The sequence below is a fragment of the Equus caballus genome, chromosome 10 (assembly GCF_041296265.1).
Source record: "Equus caballus isolate H_3958 breed thoroughbred chromosome 10, TB-T2T, whole genome shotgun sequence".
In the NCBI taxonomy this organism is placed as follows: Eukaryota; Metazoa; Chordata; class Mammalia; order Perissodactyla; family Equidae; genus Equus; species Equus caballus.
Window position 1 is genome coordinate 30,396,284 of NC_091693.1, and position 26,903 is coordinate 30,423,186.

Below are 26,903 nucleotides of genomic sequence, written 5' to 3' on the forward strand. Positions count from 1 at the left end.
AGCATCTTGCTTCCAACTCTTTGGGAAGCTAAGAAACAACTCGCTCTGCACAGTACTCTTACAGCCTACCGGGAACATCTCTTACAAAGGCCTGTGAAACGCAGTTTCTTTGCAGTCCTGATCTGGCTGAAGTAGAACTTCTGCTCTGGGTATGCTACATTGCCCTAGAGCTGAAAGGCACAACGTGACGGCTTCTTCCCAAGGGGCGAGTTGGGCCCCAAAGCATCTTGCTTCCTGCTCTTTGCGAAGCTAAGAAACAACTCGCTCTGCACAGTGCTCTTACAGCCTACTGGCAACATCTATTACAAAGGCCTGTGAAACGCAGTTTCTTTACAGGCCTGACCCAGCTGAAGTAGAACTTCTGCTCTGGGTGTGCTACATTGAACAGAGCTGAAAGGCACAACGTGCAGGCTTCTTTCCAAAGGGCGAGTTGGGCCCCAAAGCATCTTGCTTCCAGCTCTTTGGGAAGCTAAGAAACAACTCGCTCTGCACAGTGCTCTTACAGCCTACCGGGAACATCTCTTACAAAGGCCTGTGAAACGCAGTTTCTTTGCAGGCCTGATCTGGCTGAAGTAGAACTTCTGCTCTGCGTGTGCTACATTGCCCTAGAGCTGAAAGGCACAACGTGCAGGCTTCTTTCCAAAGGGCGAGTTGGGCCCCAAAGCATCTTGCTTCCAGCTCTTTGGGAAGCTAAGAAACAACTCGCTCTGCACAGTGCTTTTACAGCATACCGGGAAAATCTCTTACAAAGGCCTGTGAAACGCAGTTTCTTTGCAGGCCTGATCTGGCTGAAGTAGAACTTCTGCTCTGGGTGTGCTGCATTGCCCGAGACCTGAAAGGCACAACGTGCAGTCTCCTGTCCAAAGGGCTAGTTGGGCCCCAAAGCATCTTGCTTCCAGCTCTTTGGGAAGCTAAGAAAGAACTCGCTCTGCACAGTGCTCTTACAGCCTACCGGCAACATCTCTTACAACGGCCGGTGAAATGCAGTTTCTTTGCAGGCCTGATCTGGCTGAAGTAGAACTTCTGATCTGCGTGTGCTACATTGCCCTAGAGAAGAAAGGCACAACGTGCAGGCTTCTTTCCAAAGGGCGAGTTGGGCCCCAAAGCATCTTTCTTCTTGCTCTTTGCGAAGCTAAGAAAGAACTCGCTCTGCACAGTGCTCTTAAAGACAAACGGGAACATCTCTTAGAAACGCCTGTGAAACGCAGTTTCTTTACAGGCCTGACCTAGCTGAAGTAGAACTTCTGCTCTGGGTGTGCTACATTGCCCTAGAGCTGAAAGGCACAACTTGCAGGCTTCTTTCCAAAGGGCGAGTTGGGCCCCAAAGCTCTTGCTTCCAGCTCTTTGGTTAGCTAGGAAACAACTCGCTCTGCACAGGGCTCTTACAGACTACCGGGAACATCTCTTACAAAGGCCTGTGTAACGCAGTTTCTTTGCAGGCCTGATCTGGCTGAAGTAGAACTTCTGCTCTGGGTGTGCTACGTTGCCCTAGAGCTGAAAGGCACAACGCGCCGGCTTGTTTCCAAAAGGGCGAGTTGGGCCCCAAAGCATTTTGCTTCCAGCTGTTTGGGAAGCTAAGAAACAACTCGCTCTGCACAGTGCTCTTACAGCCTACCGGGAACATCTCTTACAAAGGCCTGTGAAACGCAGTTTCTTTGCAGGCCTGATCTGGCTGAAGTAGAACTTCTGCTCTGGGTGTGCTACATTGCCCTAGAGATGAAAGGCCCAACGTGCACGCTTCTTTCCAAAGGGCGAGTTGGGCCCCAAAGCATCTTGCTTCCAGCTCTTTGGGAAGCTAATAAACAACTCACTCTGCACAGTGCTCGTACAGCCTACCGGGAACATTTCTTACAAAGCCCTGTGAAACGCAGTTTCTTTGCAGGCCTGATCTGGCTGAAGTAGAACTTCTGCTCTGCGTGTGCTACATTGCCCTAGAGATGAAAGGCACAACGAGCAGGCTTCTTTCCAAAGGGCGAGTTGGGCCCCAAAGCATCTTGCTTCCAACTCTTTGGGAAGCTAAGAAACAACTCCCTCTGCACAGTACTCTTACAGCCTACCGGGAACATCTCTTACAAAGGCCTGTGAAACGCAGTTTCTTTGCAGTCCTGATCTGGCTGAAGTAGAACTTCTGCTCTGGGTATGCTACATTGCCCTAGAGCTGAAAGGCACAACGTGACGGCTTCTTCCCAAGGGGCGAGTTGGGCCCCAAAGCATCTTGCTTCCTGCTCTTTGCGAAGCTAAGAAACAACTCGCTCTGCACAGTGCTCTTACAGCCTACTGGCAACATCTATTACAAAGGCCTGTGAAACGCAGTTTCTTTACAGGCCTGACCCAGCTGAAGTAGAACTTCTGCTCTGGGTGTGCTACATTGAACAGAGCTGAAAGGCACAACGTGCAGGCTTCTTTCCAAAGGGCGAGTTGGGCCCCAAAGCATCTTGCTTCCAGCTCTTTGGGAAGCTAAGAAACAACTCGCTCTGCACAGTGCTCTTACAGCCTACCGGGAACATCTCTTACAAAGGCCTGTGAAACGCAGTTTCTTTGCAGGCCTGATCTGGCTGAAGTAGAACTTCTGCTCTGCGTGTGCTACATTGCCCTAGAGCTGAAAGGCACAACGTGCAGGCTTCTTTCCAAAGGGCGAGTTCGGCCCCAAAGCATCTTGCTTCCAGCTCTTTGGGAAGCTAAGAAACAACTCGCTCTGCACAGTGCTTTTACAGCCTACCGGGAAAATCTCTTACAAAGGCCTGCGAAACGCAGTTTCTTTGCAGGCCTGATCTGGCTGAAGTAGAACTTCTGCTCTGGGTGTGCTGCATTGCTCGAGACCTGAAAGGCACAACGTGCAGTCTCCTGTCCAAAGGGCTAGTTGGGCCCCAAAGCATCTTGCTTCCAGCTCTTTGGGAAGCTAAGAAAGAACTCGCTCTGCACAGTGCTCTTACAGCCTACCGGCAACATCTCTTACAAAGGCCTGTGAAACGCAGTTTCTTTACAGGCCTGACCAAGCCGAAGTAGAACTTCTGCTCTGGGTGTGCTACATTGCCCAAGAGCTGAAAGGCACAACGTGCCAGCTTCTTTCCAAAGGGCGAGATGGGCCCCAAAGCATCTTGCTTTCAGATCTTTGCGAAGCTATGAAACAACTCGCTCTGCACAGTGCTCTTACAGCCTACCGGCAACATCTCTTACAAAGGCCTGTGTAACGCAGTTTCTTTGCAGGCCTGATCTGGCTGAAGTAGAACTTCTGCTCTGCGTGTGCTACATTGCCCTAAAGCTGAAAGGCACAATGTGCCGGCTTCTTTCCAAAGGGCGAGTTGGGCCCCAAAGCATCTTGCTTCCAGCTCTTTGGGAAGCTAAGAAACAACTCGCTCTGCACAGTGCTCTTACAGCCTCCCGGGAACTTCTCTTACAAAGGCCTGTGAAATGCAGTTTCTTTGCAGGCCTGATCTGGCTGAAGTAGAACTTCTGCTCTGGGTGTGCTACATTGCCCTAGAGCTGAAAGGCCCAACGTGCAGGCTTCTTTCCAAAGGGCGAGTTGGGCCCCAAAGCATCTTGCTTCCAGCTCTTTGGGAAGCTAAGAAACAACTCGCTCTGCACAGTGCTCTTACAGCCTACCGGGAACATCTCTTACAAAGGCCTGTGAAACGCAGTTTCTTTGCAGGCCTGATCTGGCTGAAGTAGAACTTCTGCTCTGGGTGTGCTACATTGCCCTAGAGATGAAAGGCCCAACGTGCACGCTTCTTTCCAAAGGGCGAGTTGGGCCCCAAAGCATCTTGCTTCCAGCTCATTAGGAAGCTAATAAACAACTCACTCTGCACAGTGCTCGTACAGCCTACCGGGAACATCTCTTACAAAGGCCTGTGAAACGCACTTTCTTTGCAGGCCTGATCTGGCTGAAGTAGAACTTCTGCTCTGGGTGTGCTACATTGCCCTAGAGATGAAAGGCCCAACGTGCACGCTTCTTTCCAAAGGGCGAGTTGGGCCCCAAAGCATCTTGCTTCCAGCTCATTAGGAAGCTAATAAACAACTCACTCTGCACAGTGCTCGTACAGCCTACCGGGAACATCTCTTACAAAGCCCTGTGAAACGCAGTTTCTTTGCAGGCCTGATCTGGCTGAAGTAGAACTTCTGCTCTGCGTGTCCTTCATTGCCCTAGAGTTGAAAGGCACAACGAGCAGGCTTCTTTCCAAAGGGCGAGTTGGGCCCCAAAGCATCTTGCTTCCAACTCTTTGGGAAGCTAAGAAACAACTCGCTCTGCACAGTACTCTTACAGCCTACCGGGAACATCTCTTACAAAGGCCTGTGAAACGCAGTTTCTTTGCAGTCCTGATCTGGCTGAAGTAGAACTTCTGCTCTGGGTATGCTACATTGCCCTAGAGCTGAAAGGCACAACGTGACGGCTTCTTCCCAAAGGGCGAGTTGGTCCCCAAAGCATCTTGCTTCCAGCTCTTTGCGAAGCTAAGAAACAACTCGCTCTGCACAGTGCTCTTACAGCCTACCGGGAACATCTCTTACAAAGGCCTGTGAAACGCAGTTTCTTTGCAGGCCTGATCTGGCTGAAGTAGAACTTCTGCTCTGGGTGTGCTACATTGCCCTAGAGATGAAAGGCCCAACGTGCACGCTTCTTTCCAAAGGGCGAGTTGGGCCCCAAAGCATCTTGCTTCCAGCTCATTAGGAAGCTAATAAACAACTCACTCTGCACAGTGCTCGTACAGCCTACCGGGAACATCTCTTACAAAGCCCTGTGAAACGCAGTTTCTTTGCAGGCCTGATCTGGCTGAAGTAGAACTTCTGCTCTGCGTGTGCTACATTGCCCCAGAGTTGAAAGGCACAACGAGCAGGCTTCTTTCCAAAGGGCGAGTTGGGCCCCAAAGCATCTTGCTTCCAACTCTTTGGGAAGCTAAGAAACAACTCGCTCTGCACAGTGCTCTTACAGCCTACTGGCAACATCTATTACAAAGGCCTGTGAAACGCAGTTTCTTTACAGGCCTGACCCAGCTGAAGTAGAACTTCTGCTCTGGGTGTGCTACATTGAACAGAGCTGAAAGGCACAACGTGCAGGCTTCTTTCCAAAGGGCGAGTTGGGCCCCAAAGCGTCTTGCTTCCAGCTCTTTGGGAAGCTAAGAAACAACTCGCTCTGCACAGTGCTCTTACAGCCTACCGGGAACATCTCTTACAAAGGCCTGTGAAACGCAGTTTCTTTGCAGGCCTGATCTGGCTGAAGTAGAACTTCTGCTCTGCGTGTGCTACATTGCCCTAGAGCTGAAAGGCACAACGTGCAGGCTTCTTTCCAAAGGGCGAGTTCGGCCCCAAAGCATCTTGCTTCCAGCTCTTTGGGAAGCTAAGAAACAACTCGCTCTGCACAGTGCTTTTACAGCCTACCGGGAAAATCTCTTACAAAGGCCTGTGAAACGCAGTTTCTTTGCAGGCCTGATCTGGCTGAAGTAGAACTTCTGCTCTGGGTGTGCTGCATTGCTCGAGACCTGAAAGGCACAACGTGCAGTCTCCTGTCCAAAGGGCTAGTTGGGCCCCAAAGCATCTTGCTTCCAGCTCTTTGGGAAGCTAAGAAAGAACTCGCTCTGCACAGTGCTCTTACAGCCTACCGGCAACATCTCTTACAACGGCCGGTGAAATGCAGTTTCTTTGCAGGCCTGATCTGGCTGAAGTAGAACTTCTGATCTGCGTGTGCTACATTGCCCTAGAGAAGAAAGGCACAACGTGCAGGCTTCTTTCCAAAGGGCGAGTTGGGCCCCAAAGCATCTTGCTTCTTGCTCTTTGCGAAGCTAAGAAATAACTCGCTCTGCACAGTGCTCTTAAAGACAAACGGGAACATCTCTTAGAAACGCCTGTGAAACGCAGTTTCTTTACAGGCCTGACCTAGCTGAAGTAGAACTTCTGCTGTGGGTGTGCTACATTGCCCTAGAGCTGAAAGGCACAACGTGCAGGCTTCTTTCCAAAGGGCGAGTTGGGCCCCAAAGCTCTTGCTTCCAGCTCTTTGGTTAGCTAGGAAACAACTCGCTCTGCACAGGGCTCTTACAGACTACCGGGAACATCTCTTACAAAGGCCTGTGTAACGCAGTTTCTTTGCAGGCCTGATCTGGCTGAAGTAGAACTTCTGCTCTGGGTGTGCTACGTTGCCCTAGAGCTGAAAGGCTCAACGCGCCGGCTTGTTTCCAAAAGGGCGAGTTGGGCCCCAAAGCATTTTGCTTCCAGCTGTTTGGGAAGCGAAGAAACAACTCACTCTGCACAGTGCTCTTACAGCCTACCAGGAACATCTCTTACAAAGGCCTGCGAAACGCAGTGTCTTTGCAGGCCTGATCTGGCTGAAGTAGAACTTCTGCTCTGCGTGCGCTCCATTGCCCTAGAGCTGAAAGGCCCAACGTGCAGGCTTCTTTCCAAAGGGCGAGTTGGGCCCCAAAGCATCTTGCTTCCAGCTCTTTGGGAAGCTAAGAAACAACTCGCTCTGCACAGTGCTCTTACAGCCTACCGGCAACATCTCTTACAAAGGCCTGTGAAACGCAGTTTCTTTGCAGGCCTGATCTGGCTGAAGTAGAACTTCTGCTCTGCGTGTGCTACATTGCCCTAGAGCTGAAAGGCACAACGTGCAGGCTTCTTTCCAAAGGGCGAGTTGGGCCCCAAAGCATCTTGCTTCCTGCTCTTTGGGAAGCTAAGAATCAACTCGCTCTGCACAGTGCTCTTACAGCCTACCGGGAACATCTCTTACAAAGGCCGGTGAAACGCAGTTTCTTTGCAGGCCTGATCTGGCTGAAGTAGAACTTCTGCTCTGGGTGTGCTACATTTCCCTAGAGCTGAAAGGCACAACGTGCAGGCTTCTTTCCAAAGGGCGAGTTGGGCCCTAAAGCATCTTGCTTCCAGCTCTTTGGGAAGCTAAGAAACAACTCGCTCTGCACAGTGCTCTTACAGCCTACCGGGAACATCTCTTACAAAGGCCTGTGAAACGCAGTTTCTTTGCAGGCCTGATCTGGCTGAAGTAGAACTTCTGCTCTGGGTGTGCTACATTGCCCTAGAGATGAAAGGCCCAACGTGCACACTTCTTTCCAAAGGGCGAGTTGGGCCCCAAAGCATCTTGCTTCCAGCTCATTAGGAAGCTAATAAACAACTCACTCTGCACAGTGCTCGTACAGCCTACCGGGAACATCTCTTACAAAGCCCTGTGAAACGCAGTTTCTTTGCAGGCCTGATCTGGCTGAAGTAGAACTTCTGCTCTGCGTGTGCTACATTGCCCTAGAGTTGAAAGGCACAACGAGCAGGCTTCTTTCCAAAGGGCGAGTTGGGCCCCAAAGCATCTTGCTTCCAACTCTTTGGGAAGCTAAGAAACAACTCGCTCTGCACAGTACTCTTACAGCCTACCGGGAACATCTCTTACAAAGGCCTGTGAAACGCAGTTTCTTTGCAGTCCTGATCTGGCTGAAGTAGAACTTCTGCTCTGGGTGTGCTACATTGAACAGAGCTGAAAGGCACAACGTGCAGGCTTCTTTCCAAAGGGCGAGTTGGGCCCCAAAGCATCTTGCTTCCAGCTCTTTGGTTAGCTAGGAAACAACTCGCTCTGCACAGGGCTCTTACAGACTACCGGGAACATCTCTTACAAAGGCCTGTGTAACGCAGTTTCTTTGCAGGCCTGATCTGGCTGAAGTAGAACTTCTGCTCTGCGTGTGCTACATTGCCCTAAAGCTGAAAGGCACAATGTGCCGGCTTCTTTCCAAAGGGCGAGTTGGGCCCCAAAGCATCTTGCTTCCAGCTCTTTGGGAAGCTAAGAAACAACTCGCTCTGCACAGTGCTCTTACAGCCTACCGGGAACATCTCTTACAAAGGCCTGTGAAATGCAGTTTCTTTGCAGGCCTGATCTGGCTGAAGTAGAACTTCTGCTCTGGGTGTGCTACATTGCCCTAGAGCTGAAAGGCCCAACGTGCAGGCTTCTTTCCAAAGGGCGAGTTGGGCCCCAAAGCATCTTGCTTCCAACTCTTTGGGGAGCTAAGAAACAACTCGCTCTGCACAGTGCTCTTACAGCCTACCGGGAACATCTCTTACAAAGGCCTGTGAAACGCAGTTTCTTTGCAGGCCTGATCTGGCTGAAGTAGAACTTCTGCTCTGGGTGTGCTACATTGCCCTAGAGATGAAAGGCCCAACGTGCACGCTTCTTTCCAAAGGGCGAGTTGGGCCCCAAAGCATCTTGCTTCCAGCTCATTAGGAAGCTAATAAACAACTCACTCTGCACAGTGCTCGTACAGCCTACCGGGAACATCTCTTACAAAGCCCTGTGAAACGCAGTTTCTTTGCAGGCCTGATCTGGCTGAAGTAGAACTTCTGCTCTGCGTGTGCTACATTGCCCTAGAGTTGAAAGGCACAACGAGCAGGCTTCTTTCCAAAGGGCGAGTTGGGCCCCAAAGCATCTTGCTTCCAACTCTTTGGGAAGCTAAGAAACAACTCGCTCTGCACAGTACTCTTACAGCCTACCGGGAACATCTCTTACAAAGGCCTGTGAAACGCAGTTTCTTTGCAGTCCTGATCTGGCTGAAGTAGAACTTCTGCTCTGGGTATGCTACATTGCCCTAGAGCTGAAAGGCACAACGTGACGGCTTCTTCCCAAAGGGCGAGTTGGTCCCCAAAGCATCTTGCTTCCAGCTCTTTGCGAAGCTAAGAAACAACTCGCTCTGCACAGTGCTCTTACAGCCTACCGGGAACATCTCTTACAAAGGCCTGTGAAACGCAGTTTCTTTGCAGGCCTGATCTGGCTGAAGTAGAACTTCTGCTCTGGGTGTGCTACATTGCCCTAGAGCTGAAGGGCACAACGTGCCGGCTTGTTTCCAAAGGGTGAGTTGGGCCCCGAAGCATCTTGCTTCCAGCTCTTTGGGAAGCTAAGAAACAACTCGCTCTGCACAGTGCTCTTACAGCCTACCGGGAACATCTCTTACAAAGGCCTGTGAAACGCAGTTTCTTTGCAGGCCTGATCTGGCTGAAGTAGAACTTCTGCTCTGGGTGTGCTACATTGCCCTAGAGATGAAAGGCCCAACGTGCACGCTTCTTTCCAAAGGGCGAGTTGGGCCCCAAAGCATCTTGCTTCCAGCTCATTAGGAAGCTAATAAACAACTCACTCTGCACAGTGCTCATACAGCCTACCGGGAACATCTCTAACAAAGCCCTGTGAAACGCAGTTTCTTTGCAGGCCTGATCTGGCTGAAGTAGAACTTCTGCTCTGCGTGTGCTACATTGCCCTAGAGTTGAAAGGCACAACGAGCAGGCTTCTTTCCAAAGGGCGAGTTGGGCCCCAAAGCATCTTGCTTCCAACTCTTTGGGAAGCTAAGAAACAACTCGCTCTGCACAGTACTCTTACAGCCTACCGGGAACATCTCTTACAAACGCCTGTGAAATGCAGTTTCTTTGCAGTCCTGATCTGGCTGAAGTAGAACTTCTGCTCTGGGTGTGCTACATTGCCCTAGAGCTGAAAGGCACAACGTGCAGGCTTCTTTCCAAAGGGCGAGTTGGGCCCAAAAGCATCTTGCTTCCAGCTCTTTGGGAAGCTAAGAATCAACTCGCTCTGCACAGTGCTCTGACAGCCTACCGGCAAGATCTCTTCCAAAGGCCTGTGAAACGCAGTTTCTTTGCAGGCCTGATCTGGCTGAAGTAGAACTTCTGCTCTGGGTGTGCTACATTGCCCTAGAGCTGAAAGGCACAACGTGCAGGCTTCTTTCCAAAGGGCCATTTGGGCCCCAAAGCATCTTGCTTCCAGCTCTTTGGGAAGCTAAGAATCAACTCGCTCTGCACAGTACTCTTAAGGCCTACCGGGAACATCTCTTACAAAGGCCTGTGAAACGCAGTTTCTTTGCAGTCCTGATCTGGCTGAAGTAGAACTTATGCTCTGCGTGTGCTACGTTGCCCTAGAGCTGAAAGGCACAACGTGCCGGCTTGTTTCCAAAGGGCGAGTTTTTCCCCAAAGCATCTTGCTTCCAGCTCTTTGGGTAGCTAAGAAACAACTCGCTCTGCACAGTGCTCTTACAGCCTACTGGCAACATCTCTTACAAAGGCCTGTGAAACGCAGTTTCTTTACAGGCCTGACCCAGCTGAAGTAGAACTTCTGCTCTGGGTGTGCTACATTGAACAGAGCTGAAAGGCACAACGTGCAGGCTTCTTTCCAAAGGGCGAGTTGGGCCCCAAAGCATCTTGCTTCCAGCTCTTTGGTTAGCTAGGAAACAACTCGCTCTGCACAGGGCTCTTACAGACTACCGGGAACATCTCTTACAAAGGCCTGTGTAACGCAGTTTCTTTGCAGGCCTGATCTGGCTGAAGTAGAACTTCTGCTCTGCGTGTGCTACATTGCCCTAAAGCTGAAAGGCACAATGTGCCGGCTTCTTTCCAAAGGGCGAGTTGGGCCCCAAAGCATCTTGCTTCCAGCTCTTTGGGAAGCTAAGAAACAACTCGCTCTGCACAGTGCTCTTACAGCCTACCGGGAACATCTCTTACAAAGGCCTGTGAAACGCAGTTTCTTTGCAGGCCTGATCTGGCTGAAGTAGAACTTCTGCTCTGGGTGTGCTACATTGCCCTAGAGATGAAAGGCCCAACGTGCACGCTTCTTTCCAAAGGGCGAGTTGGGCCCCAAAGCATCTTGCTTCCAGCTCATTAGGAAGCTAATAAACAACTCACTCTGCACAGTGCTCATACAGCCTACCGGGAACATCTCTAACAAAGCCCTGTGAAACGCAGTTTCTTTGCAGGCCTGATCTGGCTGAAGTAGAACTTCTGCTCTGCGTGTGCTACATTGCCCTAGAGTTGAAAGGCACAACGAGCAGGCTTCTTTCCAAAGGGCGAGTTGGGCCCCAAAGCATCTTGCTTCCAACTCTTTGGGAAGCTAAGAAACAACTCGCTCTGCACAGTACTCTTACAGCCTACCGGGAACATCTCTTACAAACGCCTGTGAAATGCAGTTTCTTTGCAGTCCTGATCTGGCTGAAGTAGAACTTCTGCTCTGGGTGTGCTACATTGCCCTAGAGCTGAAAGGCACAACGTGCAGGCTTCTTTCCAAAGGGCGAGTTGGGCCCAAAAGCATCTTGCTTCCAGCTCTTTGGGAAGCTAAGAATCAACTCGCTCTGCACAGTGCTCTGACAGCCTACCGGCAAGATCTCTTCCAAAGGCCTGTGAAACGCAGTTTCTTTGCAGGCCTGATCTGGCTGAAGTAGAACTTCTGCTCTGGGTGTGCTACATTGCCCTAGAGCTGAAAGGCACAACGTGCAGGCTTCTTTCCAAAGGGCCATTTGGGCCCCAAAGCATCTTGCTTCCAGCTCTTTGGGAAGCTAAGAATCAACTCGCTCTGCACAGTACTCTTAAGGCCTACCGGGAACATCTCTTACAAAGGCCTGTGAAACGCAGTTTCTTTGCAGTCCTGATCTGGCTGAAGTAGAACTTATGCTCTGCGTGTGCTACGTTGCCCTAGAGCTGAAAGGCACAACGTGCCGGCTTGTTTCCAAAGGGCGAGTTTTTCCCCAAAGCATCTTGCTTCCAGCTCTTTGGGTAGCTAAGAAACAACTCGCTCTGCACAGTGCTCTTACAGCCTACTGGCAACATCTCTTACAAAGGCCTGTGAAACGCAGTTTCTTTACAGGCCTGACCCAGCTGAAGTAGAACTTCTGCTCTGGGTGTGCTACATTGAACAGAGCTGAAAGGCACAACGTGCAGGCTTCTTTCCAAAGGGCGAGTTGGGCCCCAAAGCATCTTGCTTCCAGCTCTTTGGTTAGCTAGGAAACAACTCGCTCTGCACAGGGCTCTTACAGACTACCGGGAACATCTCTTACAAAGGCCTGTGTAACGCAGTTTCTTTGCAGGCCTGATCTGGCTGAAGTAGAACTTCTGCTCTGCGTGTGCTACATTGCCCTAAAGCTGAAAGGCACAATGTGCCGGCTTCTTTCCAAAGGGCGAGTTGGGCCCCAAAGCATCTTGCTTCCAGCTCTTTGGGAAGCTAAGAAACAACTCGCTCTGCACAGTGCTCTTACAGCCTACCGGGAACATCTCTTACAAAGGCCTGTGAAATGCAGTTTCTTTGCAGGCCTGATCTGGCTGAAGTAGAACTTCTGCTCTGGGTGTGCTACATTGCCCTAGAGCTGAAAGGCCCAACGTGCAGGCTTCTTTCCAAAGGGCGAGTTGGGCCCCAAAGCATCTTGCTTCCAACTCTTTGGGGAGCTAAGAAACAACTCGCTCTGCACAGTGCTCTTACAGCCTACCGGGAACATCTCTTACAAAGGCCTGTGAAACGCAGTTTCTTTGCAGGCCTGATCTGGCTGAAGTAGAACTTCTGCTCTGGGTGTGCTACATTGCCCTAGAGATGAAAGGCCCAACGTGCACGCTTCTTTCCAAAGGGCGAGTTGGGCCCCAAAGCATCTTGCTTCCAGCTCATTAGGAAGCTAATAAACAACTCACTCTGCACAGTGCTCGTACAGCCTACCGGGAACATCTCTTACAAAGCCCTGTGAAACGCAGTTTCTTTGCAGGCCTGATCTGGCTGAAGTAGAACTTCTGCTCTGCGTGTGCTACATTGCCCTAGAGTTGAAAGGCACAACGAGCAGGCTTCTTTCCAAAGGGCGAGTTGGGCCCCAAAGCATCTTGCTTCCAACTCTTTGGGAAGCTAAGAAACAACTCGCTCTGCACAGTACTCTTACAGCCTACCGGGAACATCTCTTACAAAGGCCTGTGAAACGCAGTTTCTTTGCAGTCCTGATCTGGCTGAAGTAGAACTTCTGCTCTGGGTGTGCTTCATTGCCCAAGAGCTGAAAGGCACAACGTGCCAGCTTCTTTCCAAAGGGTGAGATGGGCCCCAAAGCATCTTGCTTCCAGATCTTTGCGAAGCTAAGAAACAACTCGCTCTGCACAGTGCTCTTACAGCCTACCGGGAACATCTCTTACAACGGCCGGTGAAATGCAGTTTCTTTGCAGGCCTGATCTGGCTGAAGTAGAACTTCTGATCTGCGTGTGCTACATTGCCCTAGAGAAGAAAGGCACAACGTGCAGGCTTCTTTCCAAAGGGCGAGTTGGGCCCCAAATCATCTTGCTTCTTGCTCTTTGCGAAGCTAAGAAAGAACTCGCTCTGCACAGTGCTCTTAAAGACAAACGGGAACATCTCTTAGAAAGGCCTGTGAAACGCAGTTTCTTTACAGGCCTGACCTAGCTGAAGTAGAACTTCTGCTCTGGGTGTGCTACATTGCCCTAGAGCTGAAAGGCACAACGTGCCAGCTTCTTTCCAAAGGGCGAGATGGGCCCCAAAGCATCTTGCTTCCAGATCTTTGCGAAGCTATGAAACAACTCGCTCTGCACAGTGCTCTTACAGCCTACCGGCAACATCTCTTACAAAGGCCTGTGAAACGCAGTTTCTTTACAGGCCTGACCAAGCCGAAGTAGAACTTCTGCTCTGGGTGTGCTACATTGCCCAAGAGCTGAAAGGCACAACGTGCCAGCTTCTTTCCAAAGGGCGAGATGGGCCCCAAAGCATCTTGCTTCCAGATCTTTGCGAAGCTATGAAACAACTCGCTCTGCACAGTGCTCTTACAGCCTACCGGCAACATCTCTTCCAAAGGCCTGTGAAACGCAGTTTCTTTCCAGGCCTGATCTGGCTGAAGTAGAACTTCTGCTCTGGGTGTGCTACATTGCCCAAGATCTGAAAGGCACAACGTGCCAGCTTCTTTCCAAAGGGCGAGATGGGCCCCAAAGCATCTTGCTTCCAGATCTTTGCGAAGCTAAGAAACAACTCGCTCTGCACAGTGCTCTTACAGCCTACCGGGAACATCTCTTACAAAGGCCTGTGAAACGCAGTTTCTTTGCAGGCATGATCTGGCTGAAGTAGAACTTCTGCTCTGCGTGTGCTACATTGCCCTAGAGCTGAAAGTAACAACGTGCAGGCTTCTTTCCAAAGGGCGAGTTGGGCCCCAAAGCATCTTGCTTCCAGCTCTTTGGTTAGCTAGGAAACAACTCGCTCTGCACAGGGCTCTTACAGACTACCGGGAACATCTCTTACAAAGGCCTGTGTAACGCAGTTTCTTTGCAGGCCTGATCTGGCTGAAGTAGAACTTTTGCTCTGCGTGTGCTACATTGCCCTAAAGCTGAAAGGCACAATGTGCCGGCTTCTTTCCAAAGGGCGAGTTGGGCCCCAAAGCATCTTGCTTCCAGCTCTTTGGGAAGCTAAGAAACAACTCGCTCTGCACAGTGCTCTTACAGCCTCCCGGGAACTTCTCTTACAAAGGCCTGTGAAATGCAGTTTCTTTGCAGGCCTGATCTGGCTGAAGTAGAACTTCTGCTCTGGGTGTGCTACATTGCCCTAGAGCTGAAAGGCCCAACGTGCAGGCTTCTTTCCAAAGGGCGAGTTGGGCCCCAAAGCATCTTGCTTCCAGCTCTTTGGGAAGCTAAGAAACAACTCGCTCTGCACAGTGCTCTTACAGCCTACCGGGAACATCTCTTACAAAGGCCTGTGAAACGCAGTTTCTTTGCAGGCCTGATCTGGCTGAAGTAGAACTTCTGCTCTGGGTGTGCTACATTGCCCTAGAGATGAAAGGCCCAACGTGCACGCTTCTTTCCAAAGGGCGAGTTGGGCCCCAAAGCATCTTGCTTCCAGCTCATTAGGAAGCTAATAAACAACTCACTCTGCACAGTGCTCGTACAGCCTACCGGGAACATCTCTTACAAAGCCCTGTGAAACGCAGTTTCTTTGCAGGCCTGATCTGGCTGAAGTAGAACTTCTGCTCTGCGTGTGCTACATTGCCCTAGAGTTGAAAGGCACAACGAGCAGGCTTCTTTCCAAAGGGCGAGTTGGGCCCCAAAGCATCTTGCTTCCAACTCTTTGGGAAGCTAAGAAACAACTCGCTCTGCACAGTACTCTTACAGCCTACCGGGAACATCTCTTACAAAGGCCTGTGAAACGCAGTTTCTTTGCAGTCCTGATCTGGCTGAAGTAGAACTTCTGCTCTGGGTGTGCTTCATTGCCCAAGAGCTGAAAGGCACAACGTGCCAGCTTCTTTCCAAAGGGTGAGATGGGCCCCAAAGCATCTTGCTTCCAGATCTTTGCGAAGCTAAGAAACAACTCGCTCTGCACAGTGCTCTTACAGCCTACCGGGAACATCTCTTACAACGGCCGGTGAAATGCAGTTTCTTTGCAGGCCTGATCTGGCTGAAGTAGAACTTCTGATCTGCGTGTGCTACATTGCCCTAGAGAAGAAAGGCACAACGTGCAGGCTTCTTTCCAAAGGGCGAGTTGGGCCCCAAATCATCTTGCTTCTTGCTCTTTGCGAAGCTAAGAAAGAACTCGCTCTGCACAGTGCTCTTAAAGACAAACGGGAACATCTCTTAGAAAGGCCTGTGAAACGCAGTTTCTTTACAGGCCTGACCTAGCTGAAGTAGAACTTCTGCTCTGGGTGTGCTACATTGCCCTAGAGCTGAAAGGCACAACGTGCCAGCTTCTTTCCAAAGGGCGAGATGGGCCCCAAAGCATCTTGCTTCCAGATCTTTGCGAAGCTATGAAACAACTCGCTCTGCACAGTGCTCTTACAGCCTACCGGCAACATCTCTTACAAAGGCCTGTGAAACGCAGTTTCTTTACAGGCCTGACCAAGCCGAAGTAGAACTTCTGCTCTGGGTGTGCTACATTGCCCAAGAGCTGAAAGGCACAACGTGCCAGCTTCTTTCCAAAGGGCGAGATGGGCCCCAAAGCATCTTGCTTCCAGATCTTTGCGAAGCTATGAAACAACTCGCTCTGCACAGTGCTCTTACAGCCTACCGGCAACATCTCTTCCAAAGGCCTGTGAAACGCAGTTTCTTTCCAGGCCTGATCTGGCTGAAGTAGAACTTCTGCTCTGGGTGTGCTACATTGCCCAAGATCTGAAAGGCACAACGTGCCAGCTTCTTTCCAAAGGGCGAGATGGGCCCCAAAGCATCTTGCTTCCAGATCTTTGCGAAGCTAAGAAACAACTCGCTCTGCACAGTGCTCTTACAGCCTACCGGGAACATCTCTTACAAAGGCCTGTGAAACGCAGTTTCTTTGCAGGCATGATCTGGCTGAAGTAGAACTTCTGCTCTGCGTGTGCTACATTGCCCTAGAGCTGAAAGTAACAACGTGCAGGCTTCTTTCCAAAGGGCGAGTTGGGCCCCAAAGCATCTTGCTTCCAGCTCTTTGGTTAGCTAGGAAACAACTCGCTCTGCACAGGGCTCTTACAGACTACCGGGAACATCTCTTACAAAGGCCTGTGTAACGCAGTTTCTTTGCAGGCCTGATCTGGCTGAAGTAGAACTTTTGCTCTGCGTGTGCTACATTGCCCTAAAGCTGAAAGGCACAATGTGCCGGCTTCTTTCCAAAGGGCGAGTTGGGCCCCAAAGCATCTTGCTTCCAGCTCTTTGGGAAGCTAAGAAACAACTCGCTCTGCACAGTGCTCTTACAGCCTCCCGGGAACTTCTCTTACAAAGGCCTGTGAAATGCAGTTTCTTTGCAGGCCTGATCTGGCTGAAGTAGAACTTCTGCTCTGGGTGTGCTACATTGCCCTAGAGCTGAAAGGCCCAACGTGCAGGCTTCTTTCCAAAGGGCGAGTTGGGCCCCAAAGCATCTTGCTTCCAGCTCTTTGGGAAGCTAAGAAACAACTCGCTCTGCACAGTGCTCTTACAGCCTACCGGGAACATCTCTTACAAAGGCCTGTGAAACGCAGTTTCTTTGCAGGCCTGATCTGGCTGAAGTAGAACTTCTGCTCTGGGTGTGCTACATTGCCCTAGAGATGAAAGGCCCAACGTGCACGCTTCTTTCCAAAGGGCGAGTTGGGCCCCAAAGCATCTTGCTTCCAGCTCATTAGGAAGCTAATAAACAACTCACTCTGCACAGTGCTCGTACAGCCTACCGGGAACATCTCTTACAAAGCCCTGTGAAACGCAGTTTCTTTGCAGGCCTGATCTGGCTGAAGTAGAACTTCTGCTCTGCGTGTGCTACATTGCCCTAGAGTTGAAAGGCACAACGAGCAGGCTTCTTTCCAAAGGGCGAGTTGGGGCCCAAAGCATCTTGCTTCCAACTCTTTGGGAAGCTAAGAAACAACTCGCTCTGCACAGTACTCTTACAGCCTACCGGGAACATCTCTTACAAACGCCTGTGAAATGCAGTTTCTTTGCAGTCCTGATCTGGCTGAAGTAGAACTTCTGCTCTGGGTGTGCTACATTGCCCTAGAGCTGAAAGGCACAACGTGCAGGCTTCTTTCCAAAGGGCGAGTTGGGCCCCAAAGCATCTTGCTTCCAGCTCTTTGGGAAGCTAAGAATCAACTCGCTCTGCACAGTGCTCTGACAGCCTACCGGCAAGATCTCTTCCAAAGGCCTGTGAAACGCAGTTTCTTTGCAGGCCTGATCTGGCTGAAGTAGAACTTCTGCTCTGGGTGTGCTACATTGCCCTAGAGCTGAAAGGCACAACGTGCAGGCTTCTTTCCAAAGGGCCATTTGGGCCCCAAAGCATCTTGCTTCCAGCTCTTTGGGAAGCTAAGAATCAACTCGCTCTGCACAGTACTCTTAAGGCCTACCGGGAACATCTCTTACAAAGGCCTGTGAAACGCAGTTTCTTTGCAGTCCTGATCTGGCTGAAGTAGAACTTATGCTCTGCGTGTGCTACGTTGCCCTAGAGCTGAAAGGCACAACGTGCCGGCTTGTTTCCAAAGGGCGAGTTTTTCCCCAAAGCATCTTGCTTCCAGCTCTTTGGGTAGCTAAGAAACAACTCGCTCTGCACAGTGCTCTTACAGCCTACTGGCAACATCTCTTACAAAGGCCTGTGAAACGCAGTTTCTTTACAGGCCTGACCCAGCTGAAGTAGAACTTCTGCTCTGGGTGTGCTACATTGAACAGAGCTGAAAGGCACAACGTGCAGGCTTCTTTCCAAAGGGCGAGTTGGGCCCCAAAGCATCTTGGTTCCAGCTCTTTGGTTAGCTAGGAAACAACTCGCTCTGCACAGGGCTCTTACAGACTACCGGGAACATCTCTTACAAAGGCCTGTGTAACGCAGTTTCTTTGCAGGCCTCATCTGGCTGAAGTAGAACTTCTGCTCTGCGTGTGCTACATTGCCCTAAAGCTGAAAGGCACAATGTGCCGGCTTCTTTCCAAAGGGCGAGTTGGGCCCCAAAGCATCTTGCTTCCAGCTCTTTGGGAAGCTAAGAAACAACTCGCTCTGCACAGTGCTCTTACAGCCTACCGGGAACATCTCTTACAAAGGCCTGTGAAATGCAGTTTCTTTGCAGGCCTGATCTGGCTGAAGTAGAACTTCTGCTCTGGGTGTGCTACATTGCCCTAGAGCTGAAAGGCCCAACGTGCAGGCTTCTTTCCAAAGGGCGAGTTGGGCCCCAAAGCATCTTGCTTCCAACTCTTTGGGGAGCTAAGAAACAACTCGCTCTGCACAGTGCTCTTACAGCCTACCGGGAACATCTCTTACAAAGGCCTGTGAAACGCAGTTTCTTTGCAGGCCTGATCTGGCTGAAGTAGAACTTCTGCTCTGGGTGTGCTACATTGCCCTAGAGATGAATGGCCCAACGTGCACGCTTCTTTCCAAAGGGCGAGTTGGGCCCCAAAGCATCTTGCTTCCAGCTCATTAGGAAGCTAATAAACAACTCACTCTGCACAGTGCTCGTACAGCCTACCGGGAACATCTCTTACAAAGCCCTGTGAAACGCAGTTTCTTTGCAGGCCTGATCTGGCTGAAGTAGAACTTCTGCTCTGCGTGTGCTACATTGCCCTAGAGTTGAAAGGCACAACGAGCAGGCTTCTTTCCAAAGGGCGAGTTGGGCCCCAAAGCATCTTGCTTCCAACTCTTTGGGAAGCTAAGAAACAACTCGCTCTGCACAGTACTCTTACAGCCTACCGGGAACATCTCTTACAAAGGCCTGTGAAACGCAGTTTCTTTGCAGTCCTGATCTGGCTGAAGTAGAACTTCTGCTCTGGGTGTGCTTCATTGCCCAAGAGCTGAAAGGCACAACGTGCCAGCTTCTTTCCAAAGGGTGAGATGGGCCCCAAAGCATCTTGCTTCCAGATCTTTGCGAAGCTAAGAAACAACTCGCTCTGCACAGTGCTCTTACAGCCTACCGGGAACATCTCTTACAACGGCCGGTGAAATGCAGTTTCTTTGCAGGCCTGATCTGGCTGAAGTAGAACTTCTGATCTGCGTGTGCTACATTGCCCTAGAGAAGAAAGGCACAACGTGCAGGCTTCTTTCCAAAGGGCGTGTTGGGCCCCAAATCATCTTGCTTCTTGCTCTTTGCGAAGCTAAGAAAGAACTCGCTCTGCACAGTGCTCTTAAAGACAAACGGGAACATCTCTTAGAAAGGCCTGTGAAACGCAGTTTCTTTACAGGCCTGACCTAGCTGAAGTAGAACTTCTGCTCTGGGTGTGCTACATTGCCCTAGAGCTGAAAGGCACAACGTGCAGGCTTCTTTCCAAAGGGCGAGTTGGGCCCCAAAGCTCTTGCTTCCAGCTCTTTGGTTAGCTAGGAAACAACTCGCTCTGCACAGGGCTCTTACAGACTACCGGGAACATCTCTTACAAAGGCCTGTGAAACGCAGTTTCTTTGCAGGCCTGATCTGGCTGAAGTAGAACTTCTGCTCTGGGTGTGCTACGTTGCCCTAGAGCTGAAAGGCACAACGCGCCGGCTTGTTTCCAAAAGGGCGAGTTGGGCCCCAAAGCATTTTGCTTCCAGCTGTTTGGGAAGCGAAGAAACAACTCCCTCTGCACGGTGCTCTTACAGCCTACCAGGAACATCTCTTACAAAGGCCTGCGAAACGCAGTTTCTTTGCAGGCCTGATCTGGCTGAAGTAGAACTTCTGCTCTGCGTGCGCTCCATTGCCCTAGAGCTGAAAGGCCCAACGTGCAGGCTTCTTTCCAAAGGGCGAGTTGGGCCCCAAAGCATCTTGCTTCCAGCTCTTTGGGAAGCTAAGAAACAACTCGCTCTGCACACTGCTCTTACATCCTACCGGCAACGTCTCTTACAAAGGCCTGTGAAACGCAGTTACTTTGCAGGCCTGATCTGGCTGAAGTAGAACTTCTGCTCTGCGTGTGCTACATTGCCCTAGAGCTGAAAGGCACAACGTGCAGGCTTCTTTCCAAAGGGCGAGTTGGGCCCCAAAGCATCTTGCTTCCAGCTCTTTGGGAAGCTAAGAATCAACTCGCTCTGCACAGTGCTCTTACAGCCTACCGGGAACATCTCTTACAAAGGCCGGTGAAACGCAGTTTCTTTGCAGGCCTGATCTGGCTGAAGTAGAACTTCTGCTCTGGGTGTGCTACATTTCCCTAGAGCTGAAAGGCACAACGTGCAGGCTTCTTTCCAAAGGGCGAGTTGGGCCCCAAAGCATCTTGCTTCCAGCTCTTTGGGAAGCGAAGAAACAACTCCCTCTGCACAGTGCTCTTACAGCCTTCCAGGAACATCTCTTACAAAGGTCTGCGAAACGCAGTTTGTTTGCAGGCCTGATCTGGCTGAAGTAGAACTTCTGCTCTGGGTGTGCTGCATTGCTCAAGACCTGAAAGGCACAACGTGCAGTCTCCTGTCCAAAGGGCGAGTTGGGCCCCAAAGCATCTTGCTTCCAGCTCTTTGGGAAGCTAAGAAAGAACTCGCTCTGCACAGTGCTCTTACAGCCTACCGGCAACATCTCTTACAAAGGCCTGTGAAACGCAGTTTCTTTACAGGACTGACCAAGCTGAAGTAGAACTTCTGCTCTGGGTGTGCTACATTGCCCAGAGCTGAAAGGCACAACGTGCAGGCTTCTTTCCAAAGGGCGAGTTGGGCCCCAAAGCATCTTGCTTCCAGCTCATTAGGAAGCTAATAAACAACTCACTCTGCACAGTGCTCATACAGCCTACCGGGAACATCTCTTACAAAGCCCTGTGAAACGCAGTTTCTTTGCAGGCCTGATCTGGCTGAAGTAGAACTTCTGCTCTGCGTGTGCTACATTGCCCTAGAGTTGAAAGGCACAACGAGCAGGCTTCTTTCCAAAGGTCGAGTTGGGCCCCAAAGCATCTTGCTTCCAACTCTTTGGGAAGCTAAGAAACAACTCGCTCTGCACAGTACTCTTACAGCCTACCGGGAACATCTCTTACAAACGCCTGTGAAACGCAGTTTCTTTGCAGTCCTGATCTGGCTGAAGTAGAACTTCTGCTCTGGGTGTGCTACATTTCCCTAGAGCTGAAAGGCACAACGTGCAGGCTTCTTTCCAAAGGGCTAGTTGGGCCCCAAAGCATCTTGCTTCCAGCTCTTTGGTTAGCTAGGAAACAACTCGCTCTGCACAGGGCTCTTACAGACTACCGGGAACATCTCTTACAAAGGCCTGTGTAACGCAGTTTCTTTGCAGGCCTGATCTGGCTGAAGTAGAACTTTTGCTCTGCGTGTGCTACATTGCCCTAAAGCTGAAAGGCACAATGTGCCGGCTTCTTTCCAAAGGGCGAGTTGGGCCCCAAAGCATCTTGCTTCCAGCTCTTTGGGAAGCTAAGAAACAACTCGCTCTGCACAGTGCTCTTACAGCCTCCCGGGAACTTCTCTTACAAAGGCCTGTGAAATGCAGTTTCTTTGCAGGCCTGATCTGGCTGAAGTAGAACTTCTGCTCTGGGTGTGCTACATTGCCCTAGAGCTGAAAGGCCCAACGTGCAGGCTTCTTTCCAAAGGGCGAGTTGGGCCCCAAAGCATCTTGCTTCCAGCTCTTTGGGAAGCTAAGAAACAACTCGCTCTGCACAGTGCTCTTACAGCCTACCGGGAACATCTCTTACAAAGGCCTGTGAAACGCAGTTTCTTTGCAGGCCTGATCTGGCTGAAGTAGAACTTCTGCTCTGGGTGTGCTACATTGCCCTAGAGATGAAAGGCCCAACGTGCACGCTTCTTTCCAAAGGGCGAGTTGGGCCCCAAAGCATCTTGCTTCCAGCTCATTAGGAAGCTAATAAACAACTCACTCTGCACAGTGCTCGTACAGCCTACCGGGAACATCTCTTACAAAGCCCTGTGAAACGCAGTTTCTTTGCAGGCCTGATCTGGCTGAAGTAGAACTTCTGCTCTGCGTGTCCTTCATTGCCCTAGAGTTGAAAGGCACAACGAGCAGGCTTCTTTCCAAAGGGCGAGTTGGGCCCCAAAGCATCTTGCTTCCAACTCTTTGGGAAGCTAAGAAACAACTCGCTCTGCACAGTGCTCTTACAGCCTACCGGGAACATCTCTTACAAAGGCCTGTGAAACGCAGTTTCTTTGCAGTCCTGATCTGGCTGAAGTAGAACTTCTGCTCTGGGTATGCTACATTGCCCTAGAGCTGAAAGGCACAACGTGACGGCTTCTTCCCAAAGGGCGAGTTGGTCCCCAAAGCATCTTGCTTCCAGCTCTTTGCGAAGCTAAGAAACAACTCGCTCTGCACAGTGCTCTTACAGCCTACCGGGAACATCTCTTACAAAGGCCTGTGAAACGCAGTTTCTTTGCAGGCCTGATCTGGCTGAAGTAGAACTTCTGCTCTGGGTGTGATACATTGCCCTAGAGCTGAAGGGCACAACGTGCCGGCTTGTTTCCAAAGGGTGAGTTGGGCCCCGAAGCATCTTGCTTCCAGCTCTTTGGGAAGCTAAGAAACAACTCGCTCTGCACAGTGCTCTTACAGCCTACCGGGAACATCTCTTACAAAGGCCTGTGAAACGCAGTTTCTTTGCAGGCCTGATCTGGCTGAAGTAGAACTTCTGCTCTGGGTGTGCTACATTGCCCTAGAGATGAAAGGCCCAACGTGCACGCTTCTTTCCAAAGGGCGAGTTGGGCCCCAAAGCATCTTGCTTCCAGCTCATTAGGAAGCTAATAAACAACTCACTCTGCACAGTGCTCATACAGCCTACCGGGAACATCTCTTACAAAGCCCTGTGAAACGCAGTTTCTTTGCAGGCCTGATCTGGCTGAAGTAGAACTTCTGCTCTGCGTGTGCTACATTGCCCTAGAGTTGAAAGGCACAACGAGCAGGCTTCTTTCCAAAGGGCGAGTTGGGCCCCAAAGCATCTTGCTTCCAACTCTTTGGGAAGCTAAGAAACAACTCGCTCTGCACAGTACTCTTACAGCCTACCGGGAACATCTCTTACAAACGCCTGTGAAACGCAGTTTCTTTGCAGTCCTGATCTGGCTGAAGTAGAACTTCTGCTCTGGGTGTGCTACATTGCCCTAGAGCTGAAAGGCACAACGTGCAGGCTTCTTTCCAAAGGGCTAGTTGGGCCCAAAAGCATCTTGCTTCCAGCTCTTTGGGAAGCTAAGAATCAACTCGCTCTGCACAGTGCTCTGACAGCCTACCGGCAAGATCTCTTCCAAAGGCCTGTGAAACGCAGTTTCTTTGCAGGCCTGATCTGGCTGAAGTAGAACTTCTGCTCTGGGTGTGCTACATTGCCCTAGAGCTGAAAGGCACAACGAGCAGGCTTCTTTCCAAAGGGCCATTTGGGCCCCAAAGCATCTTGCTTCCAGCTCTTTGGGAAGCTAAGAATCAACTCGCTCTGCACAGTACTCTTAAGGCCTACCGGGAACATCTCTTACAAAGGCCTGTGAAACGCAGTTTCTTTGCAGGCCTGATCTGGCTGAAGTAGAACTTATGCTCTGCGTGTGCTACGTTGCCCTAGAGCTGAAAGGCACAACGTGCCGGCTTGTTTCCAAAGGGCGAGTTGGGCCCCAAAGCATCTTGCTTCCAGCTCTTTGGGAAGCTAAGAAACAACTCGCTCTGCACAGTGCTCTTACAGCCTACTGGCAACATCTCTTACAAAGGCCTGTGAAACGCAGTTTCTTTACAGGCCTGACCCAGCTGAAGTAGAACTTCTGCTCTGGGTGTGCTACATTGAACAGAGCCGAAAGGCACAACGTGCAGGCTTCTTTCCAAAGGGCGAGTTGGGCCCCAAAGCATCTTGCTTCCAGCTCTTTGGGAAGCTAAGAAACAACTCGCTCTGCACAGTGCTCTTACAGCCTACCGGGAACATCTCTTACAAAGGCCTGTGAAACGCAGTTTCTTTGCAGGCCTGATCTGGCTGAAGTAGAACTTCTGCTCTGGGTGTGCTACAATGAACAGAGCTGAAAGGCACAACGTGCAGGCTTCTTTCCAAAGGGCGAGTTGGGCCCCAAAGCATCTTGCTTCCAGCTCTTTGGGAAGCTAAGAAACAACTCGCTCTGCACAGTGCTCTTACAGCCTACCGGGAACATCTCTTACAAAGGCCTGTGAAACGCAGTTTCTTTGCAGGCCTGATCTGGCTGAAGTAGAACTTCTGCTCTGCGTGTGCTACATTGCCCTAGAGCTGAAAGGCACAACGTGCAGGCTTCTTTCCAAAGGGCGAGTTGGGCCCCAAAGCATCTTGCTTCCAGCTCTTTGGTTAGCTAGGAAACAACTCGCTCTGCACAGGGCTCTTACAGACTACCGGGAACATCTCTTACAAAGGCCTGTGTAACGCAGTTTCTTTGCAGGCCTGATCTGGCTGAAGTAGAACTTCTGCTCTGCGTGTGCTACATTGCCCTAAAGCTGAAAGGCACAATGTGCCGGCTTCTTTCCAAAGGGCGAGTTGGGCCCCAAAGCATCTTGCTTCCAGCTCTTTGGGAAGCTAAGAAACAACTCGCTCTGCACAGTGCTCTTACAGCCTCCCGGGAACTTCTCTTACAAAGGCCTGTGAAATGCAGTTTCTTTGCAGGCCTGATCTGGCTGAAGTAGAACTTCTGCTCTGGGTGTGCTACATTGCCCTAGAGCTGAAAGGCCCAACGTGCAGGCTTCTTTCCAAAGGGCGAGTTGGGCCCCAAAGCATCTTGCTTCCAGCTCTTTGGGAAGCTAAGAAACAACTCGCTCTGCACAGTGCTCTTACAGCCTACCGGGAACATCTCTTACAAAGGCCTGTGAAACGCAGTTTCTTTGCAGGCCTGATCTGGCTGAAGTAGAACTTCTGCTCTGGGTGTGCTACATTGCCCTAGAGATGAAAGGCCCAACGTGCACGCTTCTTTCCAAAGGGCGAGTTGGGCCCCAAAGCATCTTGCTTCCAGCTCATTAGGAAGCTAATAAACAACTCACTCTGCACAGTGCTCGTACAGCCTACCGGGAACATCTCTTACAAAGCCCTGTGAAACGCAGTTTCTTTGCAGGCCTGATCTGGCTGAAGTAGAACTTCTGCTCTGCGTGTCCTTCATTGCCCTAGAGTTGAAAGGCACAACGAGCAGGCTTCTTTCCAAAGGGCGAGTTGGGCCCCAAAGCATCTTGCTTCCAGCTCTTTGCGAAGCTAAGAAACAACTCGCTCTGCACAGTGCTCTTACAGCCTACCGGGAACATCTCTTACAAAGGCCTGTGAAACGCAGTTTCTTTGCAGGCCTGATCTGGCTGAAGTAGAACTTCTGCTCTGGGTGTGCTACATTGCCCTAGAGCTGAAGGGCACAACGTGCCGGCTTGTTTCCAAAGGGTGAGTTGGGCCCCGAAGCATCTTGCTTCCAGCTCTTTGGGAAGCTAAGAAACAACTCGCTCTGCACAGTGCTCTTACAGCCTACCGGGAACATCTCTTACAAAGGCCTGTGAAACGCAGTTTCTTTGCAGGCCTGATCTGGCTGAAGTAGAACTTCTGCTCTGGGTGTGCTACATTGCCCTAGAGATGAAAGGCCCAACGTGCACGCTTCTTTCCAAAGGGCGAGTTGGGCCCCAAAGCATCTTGCTTCCAGCTCATTAGGAAGCTAATAAACAACTCACTCTGCACAGTGCTCATACAGCCTACCGGGAACATCTCTTACAAAGCCCTGTGAAACGCAGTTTCTTTGCAGGCCTGATCTGGCTGAAGTAGAACTTCTGCTCTGCGTGTGCTACATTGCCCTAGAGTTGAAAGGCACAACGTGCAGGCTTCTTTCCAAATGGCGTGTTGGGCCCCAAACCATCTTGCTTCCAGCTCTTTGGGAAGCTAAGAAACAACTCGCTCTGCACAGTACTCTTACAGCCTACCGGGAACATCTCTTACAAACGCCTGTGAAACGCAGTTTCTTTGCAGTCCTGATCTGGCTGAAGTAGAACTTCTGCTCTGGGTGTGCTACATTGCCCTAGAGCTGAAAGGCACAACGTGCAGGCTTCTTTCCAAAGGGCTAGTTGGGCCCAAAAGCATCTTGCTTCCAGCTCTTTGGGAAGCTAAGAATCAACTCGCTCTGCACAGTGCTCTGACAGCCTACCGGCAAGATCTCTTCCAAAGGCCTGTGAAACGCAGTTTCTTTGCAGGCCTGATCTGGCTGAAGTAGAACTTCTGCTCTGGGTGTGCTACATTGCCCTAGAGCTGAAAGGCACAACGTGCAGGCTTCTTTCCAAAGGGCCATTTGGGCCCCAAAGCATCTTGCTTCCAGCTCTTTGAGAAGCTAAGAATCAACTCGCTCTGCACAGTACTCTTAAGGCCTACCGGGAACATCTCTTACAAAGGCCTGTGAAACGCAGTTTCTTTGCAGTCCTGATCTGGCTGAAGTAGAACTTATGCTGTGCGTGTGCTACGTTGCCCTAGAGCTGAAAGGCACAACGTGCCGGCTTGTTTCCAAAGGACGAGTTCGGCCCCAAAGCATCTTGCTTCCAGCTCTTTGGGAAGCTAAGAAACAACTCGCTCTGCACAGTGCTCTTACAGCCTACTGGCAACATCTCTTACAAAGGCCTGTGAAACGCAGTTTCTTTACAGGCCTGACCCAGCTGAAGTAGAACTTCTGCTCTGGGTGTGCTACATTGAACAGAGCTGAAAGGCACAACGTGCAGGCTTCTTTCCAAAGGGCGAGTTGGGCCCCAAAGCATCTTGCTTCCAGCTCTTTGGGAAGCTAAGAAACAACTCGCTCTGCACAGTGCTCTTACAGCCTACCGGGAACATCTCTTACAAAGGCCTGTGAAACGCAGTTTCTTTGCAGGCCTGATCTGGCTGAAGTAGAACTTCTGCTCTGCGTGTGCTACATTGCCCTAGAGCTG